Here is a 19,251-nt window from a genome sequence, read left to right on the forward strand (position 1 = left end):
CTGATGATGCATCACACTTAGGAGCGCAGCGTGGCATCACTTCATTTCACCTACAGAAGGTTTTATCAAAGTCCTTTTGTTTTTAGACATTTTAGTCTTAAAAGAATTATGTGGAGAATACAAAATTTCAGCAGAGTACTCAATGCAGCGGATAAGCAGACTTAGGGCTAGTTCTCACGGGGCTAGGGACGGCGTATTTTGGTGCGGGGAGCCGCGTCAGAATAGGACCAAAAAGCGACTGTCACGGTTTCCAACAATCACGACTTCCAGCTCCGGAGTAGGCTCAAATGAATGGGCCTAGCACGAAGGGTGCTGCCGCGAGGCAGATGCCGCGGTTGAATCAGCTGCAGAATCCGCCTGAATAAAGGGGCAGCTCGCCTCTTTTTTCCGTGAGCGGTTTGTTCCTGCTCACGGAAAAAAGGATGCTAGCGGTCTACAAAGGCCATCTGCAAGGTGTCCCCAATGCTGCGAGAGAACTCTTTCCAGCGCCGTCTCCATCTTCTTCTGGAACATCCTCTTCATGGGTCTTCTTCCAGTGCTGGGGTCACACTTGTACACCTGCGCAGTCAGCTCTGCCATCGGGCCACAAGCATGCTCGCATAAGCGGCCACAAAAAACATGGCCGCCGGCATGTGCATTCGGCTCTGCCTGTGGCCCAATGGCAGAGACGACTGCGCAGGCATACAAGTGTGACCCCAGCGCCAGAAGAAGACCCATGAAGAAGACATTCCAGAAGAAGAGGTGGAGCTGGCGCTGGAGAGAGTGCTCTCGCAGCATTGGGGACACCCCCAGTGCTGCAAGAGAACTCATTTGCATACCAACGAAAAACTGAATTTTAACCGAACAGCAGGGCGGAGAAGACATCTAAATTTAGGAGAAGAATAGCCTTTCTTAAGGCTATTCCGACTTGTCAACAAGAAAGAAAAAAATGTTTTTAATGGAAGAATCCCTTTAAAAGCAATTTTGGTGGTGGTACACTCCCTTTAAGAAGAAAAGAAAATGGTTTGCTTATTAGGATTTGTTCATACCAGGGCTGTTCTTTCATGTTTGCATCACTTTTTGAAGGTTAGAACAGTTTAGCATCCTGCAACTTAAAAAAAAAAAAATCCTGATGTAAACCAGACCCATTATAAGTCATAAGACATAAAAAATGTATTCTAAAAGATTGTGCTGATCCAACAATGGATCTGTTGTGCATCACACACAATTAAGCTGTGGCGCCAGTGGGCAGTGTGAACACAGACTAATAACCTGGCTACGCATGTTGCCCTTTAAACCACAATACACAGAGGCTATTTGCTCTATGATAGTAAGGAGGATGATAATATATATATATAAAAAAAAAAAAACTTTAGCAGCTGGGAAAACATCAATATTTGCTGGCCACCTGTCTGTTATAGTAGCCACCCAGAATGCACATACGTGAAAGAATTAGATAACTATCAGCCAAACCTTCTTATTATAGTGGGATCTGGCAATGGACAAGTACCCATAACCTACTACAAACATGCACACTTGGCCAAGTCAACAGGTCAATAGCCATCTCAAGCGTCACCTTAAGTGACGAGGTATTCTGAGCTGAGGATATGGACGAACCACGGCAATGCTGGCCAGAAGTCACACCGCCTATCGGTCGATCGTGGTCCGAATAGGGAGGGAAAAAAACCAAAAACCTCTGAGGGGGGGAAATATTAAGACTGGCAAATCTTTTAGTAGTCTTAATTGATTCCTTGATGGGTGCAAGACAGGCCAGAAGTACAAGGAGGCTCCAGTCTTGTGTATATAGGTGCACTTAGACTATAGCATGCAATATACAATATGTTTTCGTCTAAAACAGAACAGATACACTATTATGACAGATAGAAGCCATTGGCAGTAATCTTTTTAAAACTATTTTGGCCGACCTTTATCATGTGTGTGGACATCTTTAGGATTGATAGGGGTCCAATCCTCTTGCTCGCTGCGAATGACTCTTTTCCTTGGTTGGTCTACCTGCACGCTATACACGTTGTAGCAGTGCAAAGTATTGCAGTTTCTAAGGCCCGGTTCACATCTGTGTTCGGGTTCCCGTCCTTGAAACCCACCGAACGGAAACCTAATCCGCACAAAAAAAGCTTAGGAAATCGGCAGACCCCATAGACGATAATGGGGTCCGTGAGGGTTATACACACACACACACACACAGAAAAAAAAAAAAAAAAAAAAAGCAGCACTTTTCTCCCTGTAAAATTTTAAGCAGATAGGGGAACGGAACAGCCCAAACACAGATGTGAACCAGGCCTCACCAAGTAAGCCAGAGCAAGAGAAACATTGAAGACATCACATTTCTTACAAAAGCACAATTTGCCCTTTACAAAGAAGACTGGACGGGGTATGAAGAGCCGGACATTTCAGTAGTGACATCAGCAAGGCTGGAAGTAACCAACTCCCCTCCTGCAGTCTCTACAGCTTGTAACGTCAGGAAAAGAAATGTTATACTACACGCCTAGAGACTCTGAAGATTTAGATTTTTATGGATTCTCTGGAAATATACGGTGTTCAGTTCCCAAAGGGGTTTTTAGAAGAACTGGTCAAGAGAGCGCGCTGTGTAATTCTCAGTATGTGTGCACATTTGAGGAGACCACCTACAGCTCAATAAATAAAAATGGGTTTGCCACTTTAAGGTGTTTGATGATGCCTATGTACAAAGCCTGCTCTGTTCTTGGCAGATTTCCTCAGACTCAAACCTTTTATCCCGAGACCGCCCACACAGTTAAAGTGAGATAACGCCGGCAGAGCTGCCAAAACACTATTTTAAAAGAATTATGCAGTGTCAATTTAACATTACTAAGTAAAACACACGTGACAGCGCCCCTATATGGTATCTACAAGTCAAGTTCACCAGGGCCAGATGGATGGATTGTCCAAGATGGGATGTCCGAGAACAAAGAGATAAAAAGGGAACTGGAAACTTGTCTCCAATTTTCTCGGATCATTTTAAACAGAATCTGTCATCTCTCCTGACACGTCTGTTTAGGCAAATACTCGCATTCCCTATAAAGTTACAACTACAGAGAAACTTCCTGCATTGTGCCTTTGCTGTGACAGATTCTTAAATAAAGGCTCCAAGATTTGGTTCAAGCCTTAGAGTGTCATTTGGAGCAGAGTTTCAGGCAGATTCCACTAGAAACTCATCTCCAAATTCCAGCCAGAATCTGCCTCCCATTGTTTTCAATGCTCAATGTACCTATGGATTCCTGAGCCAATTAGCCCCAAAATGCTCCAGTCTATTCAAGAAGCAAACCAGCGCAGAAAGCCAAATCTCTGCTTCGACCTTCCACTAGACAGAAGACACACTCAGTTTCCTCTCTGGCCGGGGCACCACAGGCCGGAAACACTGTAGGAAAAATTGCGGCATTTTACAGTACAGGCAAAGTGGATGGGATTTAAGGGATTCCCATGCCTACTTTGCGGTAAAATCCACGGTGCGGCCGAAAATACGCGGTCCCTAGCCCCATGTGAACGGGGCCTAAAAGGTTTTAGTTTTTTGTTTTTCTTTCACATTTAGAAGAACAACAACCCTAGCAATGACGCTTTTGCAGAGTCCTCACCACTTTCCTAAAATGGGGGTGTGTCCAGGGCGTGCAGAGGGCAGGGCATCAGTCCCTCATTTTTATTATCATTTACACCAGAAATCTGGCATTATCACCATAAGTAACCTTGCAGCATTTTCTGCACAATCCTGAAACAAGTCTTGTAGAAATTCTGCAGAGAACGAAGGACGAGAGTCCGAATAAGGTGGCAAGGCTTAGCCAAGAGTGGCACTTTATGAGCTTTTTTTTCCTCCAACTGTAGATCATAGAGTATATATTATATATCCTATTAATATTATAAATGTGAAAGTTTGTGGGTTTGTGAGTTTTGGATGTTCGGATGTTTGTTCCTCAATCACGCAAAACCCGCTCGACCGATTTGGCTGAAAGTTTCCACAAACATAGTTAATACACCCAATTGCGCAATAGGCTACTTTTCGTCACAATAGCGCACATACGTTTGTGCCAGGACCCCCACAAAACCCAAACTCACACCACCATCTCTGCAATCTCACACACTTTGGACCATAGCAAGCCCCAAAATTCATATTGCCCTCTGCAGCCTAGCCCCTAACCCCACACAATCACATATACATATACTTTACCACTTTGCCCCTCCCCTTAACGATACTCCAGGAGGCTCTCTTTAACGCTCCGGAGCAGCCATGTTTGCCGACCCCCACTGCTCTGACAATCCGCGACACCGCCCACCCATGTCAATACCCCTAGGCGGTCTAATAAATGGAAAAAAAAAAAAGTTTGAAAAAAAAGTAAAAAAAAAATAAAAACAAATAAAAAGGATTAAAAATTCAAATCACCCCCCTTTCCCTAGAACACACATAAAAGTAGTTAAAAACTGTGAAACACATACATATTAGGTATCCCCATGTCCTAAATCGCCCGCTCTACAAAGCTATACAAATATTTTTCCTGTTCGGTAAACGCCGTAGTGGGAAAAATGGTCAAAAGTGCCAAACCGCCATTTTTTCACTGTTTTGATTCTGATAAAAATTTGAATAAAAAGTGATCAAAGCAATAACATTTCCCGAAAATGGTAGAACTACAAAGTACACCCGGTCCCGCAAAAAAATACGCCCTATGCATCCCCGTACACAGACGTATAAAAAAAAGTTACGGCTGTCGGAATATGGCGACTTTTAAAAAAAAAAAAAATTTAACATAGTTTTGGATTTTTTAAAGGGGTCAAAATGTAAATAAAACCATATAAATTTGGTATCCCCGGAATCGTAACGAAACACAGAATACAGGGGACATGTCAATTTGGTTGCACAGTGAACGCCGTAAAACCAAAGCCCGTAAGAAAGTCGCAGAAATGCATTTTTTCTTCAAATCCACCCCATTCTGAATTTTTTCCCTGCTTCCCAGTACATTATATAGAATAAATAATGGTGGCATCATGAAGAAAAATTTGTCCCAGAAAAATTAAGACCTCAAATGACTCTGGGAGCGGAGAAATAAAAAAGTTATGGGGTTTAGAAGGAGGGGAGTCAAAAACGAAAAACCAAAATCAAAAAATGCCATCGGCGGGAAAGGGTTAACTTCAAATACTTCGGTCCCAAAGTCACTATGTAAAGTTTCTCACAACACCGTATAGCAGCTCTAATACAAAGTAACTTCAACACAAAAGTCTCACGTATTCTCTGAATTTAAGCAAAAACAAGATACAAACTTACATTTCATATCCCATCCCTTATACACAGTACGAAAACCTTACCCACGCCTGTATATACCCACTGCTACAATCACCGCAGACGAAGTCGCGGGTACCAGCTAATATATATATATATATATATATATATATATATATATATATATATATATATATATATATTATTTGCATTTGCTCGGTTTACCATTCCTTTACATTTCATAGATTCGAAATGCTGGAGCAAAACATATTCCCTCATGAGAAGTCTCACCTATTAGCAGGATGTCTAATATCATTGCCGTCTTTAGCAGAATATAGCATAACAAATATCAGGCTCTAGTGATTATATTGAATGTGAAATCCTCAGCACACTACTGTGAAATTCTCCTTGAATATATACTCAGGTCATTGCTCCTTCTACAGGACACCTACACAAACTAATCCGTACATAAGCGCAGACTTGAGTCCTTACATAACAAAAATCTAAGAATATAACGAAGAAAAAGAACAAATCTACATAGCAAACGTCCGTGGTCACAAAATCTCCTCCAGGATGTCTAAAAGGACAAGGTCTAGAACAGGGGTAGGGAACCTTGGGCTCTCCCGCTGCTGTGAAACTGCAACTCCCAAAATGCTCCATTCACTTCCATGGGAGTTGCAAGAACAGCAGAGCAAGTATGCACGCTGGGAGTTGTAGTTTTGCAACAGCTGGAGAGCCGTACGTTCCCTACCCCTGGTCTAGAACATTCCCTTGTTCAACCACTAGTTCAGGCCTTGGGTTTTTAATGAATTAAAACTTACACATTGAAATCAGCGCCCACCTCACTGTTCTCACGTACACATATTTACCAGCTGTGATATAAATATTACCGTGGGTTGTGATGTGAAAACTGTGGGCCTGATAGACATGTTTCCAACAGAATCTCTTTGTGGTGCAGACTCAGACTTTGGGCTTGTTACTTAAAGTGATCACATCTCAGTATAGATATCACACTGATGGAGTGCTGCACTCGGGTTTATGGGGAGGTATCACAGTACAAGCTTCCAGGTGGAGGATGACGTCAGCAGGCATGCATAGTACATTCACTATTGCACTGGCCGAACCCCATAAAAAGGGCTTTAGGAGCGTTTACACTACAGTAGCCCACACTACGGAGTAAGTGCCCATAAAGCCCTTATCAACTCATTGATTTTTGTCCCTTTAGGAACAGTTTCTCTCTCTAGAGGGGCTCTTTTTATGTATTTGTTCAGACCTGTCTCCTTTAAGCTCTGTAATGTTTAGCTGGACATGTTTGTTATTTACTTCCACAATCTTGGCCTGTATAACTAACCTTTTCAGCTGGCTTTAGGCTCGAACATCCAGAGTAAATCCTGATCTAAAAAGTCGTGCATTACATCAGCAGATATCAATTCTGAAAGGTTACAAAAAGGTTACAAATCTTAAAAGGCCTCTAAAAAATAATCCAACATGAAGAAGACATGTGGGTTAGTCACTGGTATGTACGGAGGATGACTAGTTGGCTTCTTGTATCCTGTGACATATCGGAGCAAAGAGGTCAACGGTCTACAACCTACTATACAGCCAAATGAGCAAGTCGTACCGAGAAGCCCCCATAGAATTACGTTACATATATATGATGGCAGGGTGAAGAACGACTGTCCATTAACACCTTATAGCGAAGTACTGGTAACAGACTATCCACAAGAAAGTCAGGTTACAGGCATGTATCAATAAAAACAGAACTATGGTTCATGTCATGGCTGCCCAGGTGTGTTCAATATCCCATAAAGGTAAGAAAGCCACAGATACTTCACACATTGGCTCAGTAGTTAGCACTGCAGCCTCGCAGTTCGAATCCCGCCAGGAACAACATCTGCATGTTGTTGTATGTTCTCCTATATGGGGCTCACAATCTATGTTTAAAAAAACAAAAACAAGCACCACTTCACACATTTTCACCATATGCTATACAATGTAGAAATCGAACATAAAGGGGTTTTCTAAAGCTTCATCCTTTGGATAAGTCACAATCAAAGATGGTGGTCCAACAACGGGGACTCTGCACATCAGTTATCTGAAGAGACTGATCGCTGCTTATGCATCACATTCACCAATCACATGGCCTATTTGCAGCTCAGTCCCACTCAAGTGAATGGGGCAGAGCTGCAATATGAAGCACAGCCTCTGTACAATGTATGGCACTGTACTTTGTTTTCAGTGAAGAGGCCACAGTGCTAGTCCTAATGCTGTGGTCCCTTCAATGTGCTGATCGCTGGAGGCTGTGAGTGTCCGGTCATCAAATGAGGATCAGCAATGTTCTATCTAAAGGATAGGTCATCCATATTAAAGCCCAAAAACATGAGGTTTAAAAACTGGCCATATATTAGATGACAGCAATTCCTACTCCTTGGCTCAGCTGGGCATATACAGTATGTACAGTATATGTACAAACAACAAAAAAAAAAGAAATCAGATGTGTTGCAATCTACCATGAAATCCACCCTTCTTTCCCTGGAAATCTGCGGCCTCCTCCAACCCCTGATCAGTAGGGGAAGCCACCTCTGACCATAGATTTCCTTCATAGCAGTTCTATACATTCCTTTCAGAGCAGCTCAGCATTCTACCGACAATCCTGAGTGGGGGGGCCCTTTATCCATATATGATGGCATCTGGACAGTGATGGTTTTAAAGAGACAAACCCTTGTACAAGAAGCCAAACCTTTGAAGGAGTGGTGTTGTCCAACCTAAGACTTTGCTCAAATTTTGTCAAGAATCCAAGTTTCTCAATAAAACAATTCAACACAAAACCATAATAAACACAACAACCCTGGGTAGTCACATACAGAAGAAAACTACAGAAATCTTGTTTTCACAAGCTGTCCATCGTATGACAAATATATCTGGACACATCCAGGCAAAAGAGAAGGTTAGGAAGGACACAACAGTAGGCCCGTATTTCCCAAACATACCCTGCAAAGATTCCTGAAGAACACCTACAACTACCCAAGAGATGACAGTTGTTTTCCTGGGAACTCCTAACAAAGTCCTATGGAACGACAGGATTTCATGCAATCCTATTTGGGGAAGACTAGGCGCTCCTATATCCATTAGCTATAACATTTTAGTTTGGAGCCGCAATCTAGGTCTTGTTTTAGAATCAACAACCATATCTTTGTTCACCTGTATTTTGAGATATCACTGGTTCAAGCAAAGCTGCTTATACTGAAAGCTTCACTTCAACCAATGTTCAGGAGAAGATGTGCAGTTGACAGTGTGCGGGGAGAGGAGGAGGATTTTATTATTCTACTGTCCTTGTCACTGCAGATGGCCCCAGGGGAGGGAGTACTATGGACTTTTGTTCAGGATATCACCACCCGTTATCAATCAGAAAGCATACTTGCCATGTAACCCCATGTTGCAGTCAATGCTGCAACATTGCAACTAAGCCAATTTACAGATATTTTTTTCCCCTAGTTAATGAAAAAAAATATAAAAACACACAATTGGTATCAACCACATTTGTAACAAAATAAAATTAAAGGGATCCTATCATTGGATACTCTTTTTTTCTGACTAACATGTCGGAATAGCCTTAAGAAAGGTTATTCTTCTCCTACCTTTAGAAGTCTTCTCCACGTCGCCGTTCGGGAGAAATCCGGGGTTTTTATTGCAAATGAGTTCTCTCGCAGCACTGGGGGCAGTCCCCAGCATTCAAACAGCACTGGGGGCGTCCCCAATTCTGTGAGAGAAATCTCCAGCGCCGCCTCCATCTTCTTCTGAAACACTCTCTCCCTGTGTCTTCTTCCGTCCTGGGTTTCAATCTTCTAGGCATGCGCAGTCGGCTCTGCCATCGGGCCACTGGCAGAGCCAACTGCGCATGCCCACAAGAAAATGGCCGCTTGCACCAGCTTACTGTGTAAGTGCCCATTTTCTTGTGGCAGTTATCTAGGATTGTCAATGGATGACCTATCCTCAGGCCATCAACTGAAGATCATTCACTTAAAAGAGGTTGTGCTGTGAAAAGATCAGTTTATCAATCACATGGCATGTGAAGAAGAACTGCTGATCTGCAGGGGTCTCAGGTGTCTGACCCCCACAGATCTTCAGGCGATCCTACACAGAGATCCTCAACTGAAAGCCCAGAAAACCCCTTTAAGTTCCTTATAATTAAATACTATACCAAGACTTCAACTTTTGCAGAGGAAGCCCATGTTTTCCTTACCATACGTCTATAGTACGTTGCAAACCACTACTGACATGTTGAGCTGAATCCACTTCTGAACGGGTTTTATTGACCTGCCCGGTTTCCTCCCAGACCCCGTGTATTGTGGGTATAAACATTTGCTCCTGTGGCTGGAGCTAAACAATAGGTTTTCCTCTGGAAATGATTCTTTAAGAATTCAGCGAACAGCTGTGAACATTATCACAGAATTGCCTCATAGAATATCTGTCTCCATGGAGAAACACAAGCCTTGGTAACAATACACAAGGAGGTTACATTGGGTAGCACAAAAAAAAAAAATTATTAATAAATAAAAACTCGAGGAGAATGAGAAAGATTTATAAGAAGATAAAAGCTCTACGTTCAGATATAGAATATATGTGCATGAAATGAGCCGTAGCCTATTAGAAAAAGCTGAAAGCCGACACAAGGCATATGGGCACATGGCCATATTATGGCTTGGCTGGAAGAACTGGAACAGGGCTCCCAAAGAGGTACAGGGCTCCTTATAAGGAGCGGCTTTTTTTAGATTTCATACAAATCCAACGGTAAAAAAAAAAAAAAAAAAAAAAGAAACCTGACAAAGCCCTTCACGTGCCGTATTACAAAGCTATTCACCTTCATCTCCAACATCATCCACAACAGATGGGGCACCATAGGACATCATACAGAGACAAGGAAGCGCCGCAAGTACACAGCTGCTATTCAGTCTCTTGGCATGGAAAAAAAACACTAAAATATACCATTTTATATTTATTAAAAAAAAAAGAATAAAAAAAAAAAAAAAAGACACCTGTTCCTCAGCTACATGTGGTGCCAGAATCTAATATGGTGCACTCTCTAAAGAAATGTGTGGGTCCATAGAGGTCACGGACAGTATACTGTACACCTATATCGTCCATGTAGTTCTCTCTCAGGCCTGCATGGGTTTATGTGCACGTAGGCTAAGAGTACATTGCCGGTACATCATTTAAACCACTTAAAACTTAGACTGCGGTCACACTAGCATTGGGTGACAGTTCAGGGACTTTTCTCTCTGCTGATTTTGGGGAAAACCCATTATAGTCTATGGGGTCTGTGGGTAAGTGCATTTTAAGTGGACAGGGTTTGGGTCTGCTTGGGGACCCATAAAAAGGAAACCCGAATGCCAGTGTGCAACTAGTGTAGGATTTCTAGCGTACAAGGCATGAGAAAGTTGCAATTTTTTGTGCCAATCTGATTCCACCCCCCAAAAAAGAAAAGTTTTGCAAGCAGCACTTCTCTCTTCGTATTTTTTGTGCGGAAACAGAGCGGAAACCACATAGACACATTGGGGGGGGGGGGGGGGTTGGGGGGAGGTACGCAAGCGCACTCTCCGAAAGCAGATGTGAACCAGGCCTTACACCACCCTCATCACTATCCTGAAAGGAGGCATAGCATGACCTAGGGCTGGGCCATTATGACCTAAATCAAAGTCACAATTGGTTGAATGTTATACCTTGATTACAATTAACGGACAAATATTTTAGGCCGTGTTGTTACAGCTCAGCTCTCATTCACTTAATGGGAGCAGAGCTTGTAGTATGTCCACACGGCCATTATGCAGCGCATGGAGCATTCTGCACTATATAGTACTGCCATTTGACAAGTGAAAACAACTGCAAAACATCTAAGGGCCCTTTCTCACAGTTGTACCCAGGCCGAGAAATACAGTTTGTGCGTGTTCCCCATTTCCTGGCCCGATGGTGGCTCAGTTTGTATCCGAGCTACTGCGGCTCTATCATCTTTTGTAGCATTGGATTAAGATCCATTTGCATTCTGTATTCTAAATAAATCCACCAGACAACTTTATCGCTATAAACCTTGAGAACAGTAGAAAATCTGACAATGTAAACTTGGACATGTGTTCAGTATTCTCCACAGAAGCAGCTTGTAGCTGAGGAGACCACACGCTGGTATCTGCTTCCAAAACACAGCGGATCATCAAATCCTTCTGCTTATCTCTACATCCATAAACAGCAGATACGCATGGACCAAACTATATCAACAATCAGCCTGGTAATAGAAACAGGCTCCTACACAGCACAGTAACCAGCTGTTCTATCAGTATACCAGTGCTGCACTAAACTCTGCTCATCTGCAACAAAAGCAGGTAGAGTGCGACTTTACAATCCATTGACTAGAATGGGATTGTTGGCTTTCTGCTGCGGAGTCCATCAACTTGCAGGACAAAACAAAGGAGAACGCTCTGCTCTTTCATCTGTGATTTTTGGCAGAATCTGCGGCAAGAGGCTCTTGCTGGAACCCGCAACATCCAGATCGAGACACTTTGCATCATAGTGATACTGTCCTGTATTGTATATAGTAAGGAGAGCAGGGCCACCAGAAGGCAGAGACTGCTGCAATCAGGAAGTGCCAGTCTTATCATTGGGTTTGGAGCTGGGAAACCCGGCCAATGAACGGACTAAATTTCCCCGTGTGTATGGAGCTCAGACGGGGCTTTTTGGTCAGGATTTTGATGCTGAATCCGCATCAAAATCCAAATAAAAAAAAAACGCCTCCCATTGAAATCAATGGGAGCCTTGCCCTTTCTTCAGGCAGAGACATCTACCTCAGCCATGGACATCTGCCTCGCGACACTTCCGTCCCGACTAGGCCCATTCATTTGGGCCTAATCTGGAGTGGAGTGCCGCGACTGGATGCCGGAGCACTGTATGGACTTGCACTGGCATCCAGGCGCAGCTAGCCATATTTTTGGTCCGGAATCTGAGGCAGCCTCCGTGTCAAATTCCAGACCAAAAAACCCCATTTGAATACAGCCTAAGGCTGAGGCCCCATGTTGCAGAAACGCAGCTTCTTTTGTTGCAGCTTTTGTTGCGTTTTTTTAAGCCAAACCTAGAAACAGCTACATAGGAATGGAAAATATATAGGAAGTTCTTATACTTCTCCCTTCTGCTCAATCCACTCCTGGCTTTGGCTTAAAAAAACGCAACAAAAAAAAGCGTTTCCGCAATGTGTGGCCTTAGCCTAAGGGTGTATTCTTGTAGCACAACAGTTTTAGTCAACTGCTATGAATCAGAAGCGGATTTCCAAATGTGATAGGTTATCAATATCAGATCTGTCATGGTCCAACACTCAGACCCTGTGCTGATCAGCTGTTTTGGCTGTTGAAAGTCATCACATTCAAGTGAATGGAAGCAAAGCTGCAGTCCCCAATGCATAGAGCTCTGAACACTGCAATGAGCTTCCTGTCCGTACATAATGGCACCATCCACTGAAATAGGAGCAAAGCTGCTTCTGGTCATATATCTCGTATATGGCTTCTGTCAGCGGGTCTGGGTGTTGAACATCAACTGATCTGCTATGGGTGCAGTCTATAGAGGACCGGCACCGTACTACAAGTGGTCTATATGTGCCTTCTTCCACACTATGGGTGCAGACTATATAGGCCTCATATTATACTATAAGAGAAGGAGATATATATATATATATATATCTCTTATTGGTGGGAAACCCGCTCCTTATATTAGACATAAAATTATAAAGGACCACACAAGCGACCCTCTTACCTGGGTGAGTACATCACATAAGGATACTCTATGGAAAGCACTAATATCTATTGCTAGTACTGGACTGGCTCTCTGCCATGAAACTACAGACAAGTGCATATAACAATAAGACAATTATATTACCGGGCGATCTCCCGCAGACGTATAATTACTATCTGTTAGGGTTATATTTAGAACATCTATTAGCTTTCTATAGTAAGACATCGAAACGTTTATCCAGTCTCAGAAGGAATGCATGTCACAGCCAGTTCACACGGGTACCCTACAGGCACATGTCTGCACCCATATATCTGCAAATGTGAGAAGGATCGCAGGTCTGATGAACGAACACCAGAAGGTCCCACCATCAGTCTCGGACAAAGGTTCCTGGGGATTTATCCTCTCTACAAAAAAGACTCTTTCAATTTGGGTGTCTTCTGTATGGAGGAATCCAGAGCAGAAAATCTGGTCCATGCATCTTCCAGATATCCCAACATATTCTCTGATGGGCTAGTCCAGGGGTAGGGAACCTTTGGCTCTCCAGCTGCTGTGAAACTACAACTCCCATCATGCTCCATTCACTTCCATGGGAGTTCCTAGAACAGCAGAGCCAGTATGCATGCTGGGAGTTGTAGTTTTGCAACAGCTGGAGAGCCGTACGTTCCCTACCCCTGGGCTAGTCCAACACTACCTAAAGATGAGCCCTGGGAACGTATGCAGCAATGAGTCTGTATCATGCTTGGGTGCACCTGGCCTATAGGCAACTATGGGCACTGGTTTTATCCTCACCATGTTGAACGGATTTGCTTGTAGGCAGTAAAAATCTGCATTGAAACAGTTCAGACCAAAATGTGATTAATATGGTAATAAGAGACAGAAAAGTATTGTCTGAAGCCTCCTTGTGCCTTTTACGCCATCAGCTACATGCCAACTCTGTCTTGAGTTAGTAATCTGACTGAAAATAGTCAGGACTTACATAACGCTTCATGTCTTCAATATGCAGGGTCCAGCTGTTATACAGTATGTGGATACAGTAATTCATCTGGGGATACACACTGTTGCGTCACAGCCCCTTTCCCCTGCCGGTCACCGGGGTCTCTGTTAAGTTAGAGACCTCAGCTCTGCTATATCTATTATCATAGATAAGCCTAAGGCTCCATGCACACAACTGAGCGTCCAGTCTGAGAGGGGGTTCTGACGCTATGTTACCTGGAACATGGTGCATGTGCGATCCAGCTATGTGACAACGCAATGGAATGGGGCGGAACCCCCCAGTAACATCAATGCAGGACGGAAGACTCTCACATATCATCAGAACGCCTTCCGTTAAAACTTGACTTGTTTTGTAAATCCTATCCACATGTATGGTAAAGTGTTGCAGAAGCTATACTGTATATTTACCATATCTGAACACATCCCAAGGCTCTTTTCACACTGGCATCACATTACAGGATTGATATATAGTCTGACTATTCTGGATGCCAGAGGGCAATAGAAAATTGATAAAACAGGGTGCTAATAATCCATTTAATGATACATATGAGGTCAGTCATGGTGACAGGTATAAGCCTCTAGCACATCTTAATGAAGGCTGTCCTTGTACAGTACACACGTACTGCCCAGTATATACTCCTTCGTATTTGGCACTACTATGCGTGCACTATACGACACAGTTAAGACTTCACCCAGTAACACTACTGACACCATTGCTATATATGCAAAGTACTGGAGATGAGAGGCTTGATGGAGATATTTTTGGAAGCAGTAAGCACTGAAGACTGGAGATGAGCGCAGCATAAGAATAAGTCACGACAGCACATACAGATGTAGCAGACCTAAGATGGGCAAAACAGACTTGTAACCAATTCAACTCTGTTACATATACAGGACGGCAAACATGTATCCAAATAGTAATACACTAAACCCTAGAAATCACCATCACATCCATCTTTTATTCATTACTGATGCCATTCCAAAAACTTCTCTCTCCCCTGCTCAGTTATTGGGAAGTGCTCATAAGGATATGTCCCAGCTGTGCAAACCCCATGACCCAGGAGCATAAGGGGGATGGAGGTGCAGAGGTGTCACCAGCGGCCAGCGTTACCTGTTACTAGGCAACTACCTAAACTTATATACTGCCAAGCAAGCAAAGCTTTTACAAAAACGAGCTAATCTGAGTGAACCGGGAGCAATAAAGAAAACGTCTGCAAGCACTGACATAGCATTGTGCAGCTAAAAATATAATATATTAGTCAGTGTAGAATCTATAGAATACATCACATGACAAGTAATACAATGAAGTGTCTTAAAGGGGCATTGGACCCCTACTGATGACCAGAACATGGGGGTAGGGTACAATCTGTGTAGTCAGTGCTGCATGGTGTCTTAGTGCAGTATGCCGCTTGCATTTCGCTACCCCCCAAGCTTGGGGCAGTTCCCATGGTCAGTTACTCTACGGTCACATCTGCGCTTTCTTTACCGTTTTTTCACTATCAGAGGTGAGAAAAGATGGACATGAGCGCAGTCCGAGGGGCCCATTGACTATAATGGGGTCCACTGGGTATCCATTTTTTTTTAACTAAAGTCAGGCTTGCGTTACTTCTTCTTCTAGCAAATCTGTGACAGACATTTGGCGCAGATGTGACCGTAGCCTGGGGGGGAGGGGGTACAACCACTGCTGACAACTCTGACAACATTTGGCGCATTCTGTAATTCATCAAATTGTCACATACCAATATATGAGGCATCAGTCTGCAAGCCCCAGGGTACATAGAAGACTATGCAGGGCTGTATATACAATGAACAGCACTGGACCAGCTAGCCTCTATGCTGGCACCTGTAGTCCACAACAGGTCACCAGAGCTGCCACACAGCCCATAGTGCCAACAGGTCTACACGCCACAAGACAAAGCATACAAGAAGCACAGCAGCTCGGTGTATGGAGCCGGTACCTGGACTGGAATCCCGGGCAGCAGCGACAGCGGCGAGGACTCCTCTCCCCGGGATCTCCTCACAGCTCTACCTCCCCCGCCTGTCCGGCTCCGCTGCCAGCTGCTGTCACGTGGTACGAAGTTCATGTCCACGCCCCCTCCCCATGTGCAGGATGTGTGTATGTGCTGAGTAGAGGGGGCGTGGCAGTCTTCAGGCACCTAGCCAATGAGATAACGAGGGGAGGGGCGGGGAGTCTGGCACGCGGCCGACTGACTAACACAGCCGGGCTATGAAGGGGTCGTGTGTTAACCCTACACTGACCTGACTGCAGGAGGGAAAAGTCTCAGAAGTTTCTTATAATTCAGTTCTTTACTGTTATAAATAGCTCTGCTTGTTGTCACTGAATGAACATCACCCGGCACAACTACAGAACACCCGCGACTGTCTCTCTGTTGTATCAGATACCATGGCTTCCCCCTATTTAAAACAGAATCGCTCAAAGACTGAACTACTGCTGTTTCCACCATCTAATAGATCTGTCCCTGATATATCCATTGCAGTCTCAGGCCTTACTATAACTCCTAGGCAGCATGCCCGCTGTCTCGGGGTTGTGTATGACGCAGACCTTTCCTTCACCCCTCATAATGAATCACTCGCACGTTCATGTCACCTCAACCTCAAAAACATCTCCAGAATACACCCTTTCCTTACCAGAGATACACTAAAGACACTTATTGTCTCTCTGATTCATTCTCGCCTTGACTACTGTAACTCCTTACTAATCGGTCTTCCCCTCACTAAACTCTCCCCTCTACAATCTATTCTGAATGCAGCGTCCAGGCTCATCTATCAGGCTAGACGCTGCAGCGATGCCTCTGGTTTGTGCCAGTCGCTACATTGACTGCCTATTTATTATAGAATAAAATATAAAGCTATCACCCTCATCCACAAGGCTCTCCATAATGCCGCACCTCCCTACATTTCCTCCCTCATCTCTGTCTACCGCCCAACCCGTGCTCTCCGTTCACTCAATGACCTAACACTTACATCCTCTATTATCAGAACCTCCCACGCTCGTATACAAGACTTTTCCCAAGCTGCACCACTTCTCTGGAATGCTTTATCCTGGATAATCAGAATAGCTCACAACTTCTCCACTTTCAAGCACATTCTAAAGACACATCTAGAAAGGCCTATCACAATTCCTAATCTAAATCCTTCTGCAGTCAGGCTTCCTAAAACTAACCCTCCACTGTTCATGCCTCTTCCCCCCTTCATTATAGTACAGGACATGATGCCTTATCACACTGTAACCTGGTATGATCAGGAACATTGATCTGCACATAAAAGGACACTGGCTGGTGACGGCACACTGCCATGTTCCAAAAAGTCAAACTATGCCTGGCGTAGATTTTCTATGTAGCTCACACCAGTTAGTTTCACAAGAAGTGTCGAGAAAGGTGCAAAACAAGGGATGTGGCGCATCTTTCATGCAAGAAAGGGCAATGCAATGAAGATGCGCCATTAATACATCCATCCATACCGGTATTAACAAAAAAGTGTTAGTAAATTCCCCCAAGTATTCCATGTGTTTCTGTGCTATTTTGGGCCTTTTTTCTTATTAATATTTTTGTTCACATGGCATTTCTACAGCATATTTTTAAACAAGAAAAAAAAAAAATCTAAACTTTTTTTTTTTTTTTTAAAGTCAGGTTAAAACCAGAATGTATATAGGTATTTTCATACTTTACTGCAGGATAACATTTAAAATATGAACGCCGCCTTTATTGCCAAAAATGCCACCAGAAAGCAGCCTAAAATGATGTATAATGTGTGAACTCATCCTAAGGACCGTCCTGTCTCACCACGACAACCAGAGCTGTTTTCAGTTCATTTCAGCCTTTCTGTTTATCAATCTACGTGGCGGTACAATACCTTGTATTTCAGGAAATGAATTTTGGCAGCTTTGTAGGACAGAGGAATCTGAATATTACTTATATTACAAGTGGAATGAGTATAAATCTAAGAAATCTTAATGCTGTTTGCCAAAAACTTTCCTGTTCGTACCACTCCCTAGACAAACAGGGACAGACTTATATTAACCAGAGTGGCTCTCCCTCTGAGGACCCTGGTCCTATTGTTTTTAATGGGTGCCATGTACACACTGCCCTGACCATGCTCGGACGAAAAGATGGACTCACTGCATGAAAATTGTGTTCAGCGTCCACACATAGTGTGCACATTTATTAGGGAGCCTTCACACGGAGTAAACGCGCGTGTCTTTTTGCAAAATACACATGTAAAAATACACGTGTAAAAAAAATACACGTGTAAAAATAAGACTCCCATTGACTTCAATGACATTTTACAGGCGTATCTTTACACGTGTAAAAAATATCATTGAAGTCAATGGGAGTCTTATTTTTACACGTGTATTTTGCAAAAATACACGCACATTTACTTCGTGTGAAGGCTCCCTTAAGCTACTTGCTTCTTATTTTTGGTGTACATTGCACCTATTTTTCTTGCTTTTTTTCACTGTGTTTTATTTTTGACCTATTTGCATCTTTTTTTTCTAGATGCTATGCTATCCCACCATTATCATGTCAGACAGCATTGAAAAGGGGCAAGTGCACTGTTTTACACAAATAGGCACAAAGTGCACCTAAATAATATGTGCACAACATTTAATAAGGAGGTGTGCCTATATCATATCTAGACATTACAATAAACTTGCCTAAAAATAGGGGCACCTGTGAAAAATAACCAAAATAGGGGCAAATGATAAGTAACCCCCAATAAATATCAATCACAAAAAATATATAATTCAATACATTTTAATAGACCTAAAATAATGGGATTAGTCTAGACACAGTGCATTGTAGGGGAGATTATTCTGAGCACCATCATACATTTAAAAAATCCAATAGATGCGCCATTTCCTTAAAAAGTTGTTTTAGAAATATGCAAATGATGCTCAAGTGAAATGGGGGTGGGGCATTATAATCTCAGGTATTGAAACCTGAATACAGAGCCCTTGAAGGCTGTGGCACGCCCCCATTGCACTTGCCTCTCCTTTGCTTATTTATAAAAACTATTTTTCCAAGGAAATTGGGCATCTTTTGGACTATCTAAAGGTATGGTGCACATTGGATGTGTTCACAGTAAGGTGAGTAAAAAGGATATGCCAAATCTTTTCCCGCGTGGGAAAAGGAAAACATACTCTAGCACCACCAATTGGAAGGTAGCTCCCTACAGATCAATGCCTGTTTTCCAAGTAACCTAATAGCACAATCTGGTATTATGAAAAAAAAAAACCAAACCACAAT

The 19,251-nt window shown here is 43.1% G+C and overlaps 1 protein-coding gene across 2 annotated transcripts in view; it reads right to left on the bottom strand.

Annotated features, from left to right (window-relative positions):
* The window catches only part of PPP2R3A (protein phosphatase 2 regulatory subunit B''alpha), a 143,359-nt gene extending 127,330 nt beyond the window's left edge, over positions 1-16,029 (bottom strand). For both annotated transcript variants that reach the window (XM_075269068.1, XM_075269066.1), the window contains exon 1: positions 15,943-16,029. The gene's annotated coding sequence lies outside the window, so the exon portion shown is untranslated. The remainder of the gene's footprint in view (positions 1-15,942) is intronic.
* Between the last annotated feature and the right edge of the window lie 3,222 nt (positions 16,030-19,251).

This window comes from Leptodactylus fuscus, chromosome 3 (genome assembly GCF_031893055.1).
Source record: "Leptodactylus fuscus isolate aLepFus1 chromosome 3, aLepFus1.hap2, whole genome shotgun sequence".
NCBI classification, from domain to species: Eukaryota; Metazoa; Chordata; class Amphibia; order Anura; family Leptodactylidae; genus Leptodactylus; species Leptodactylus fuscus.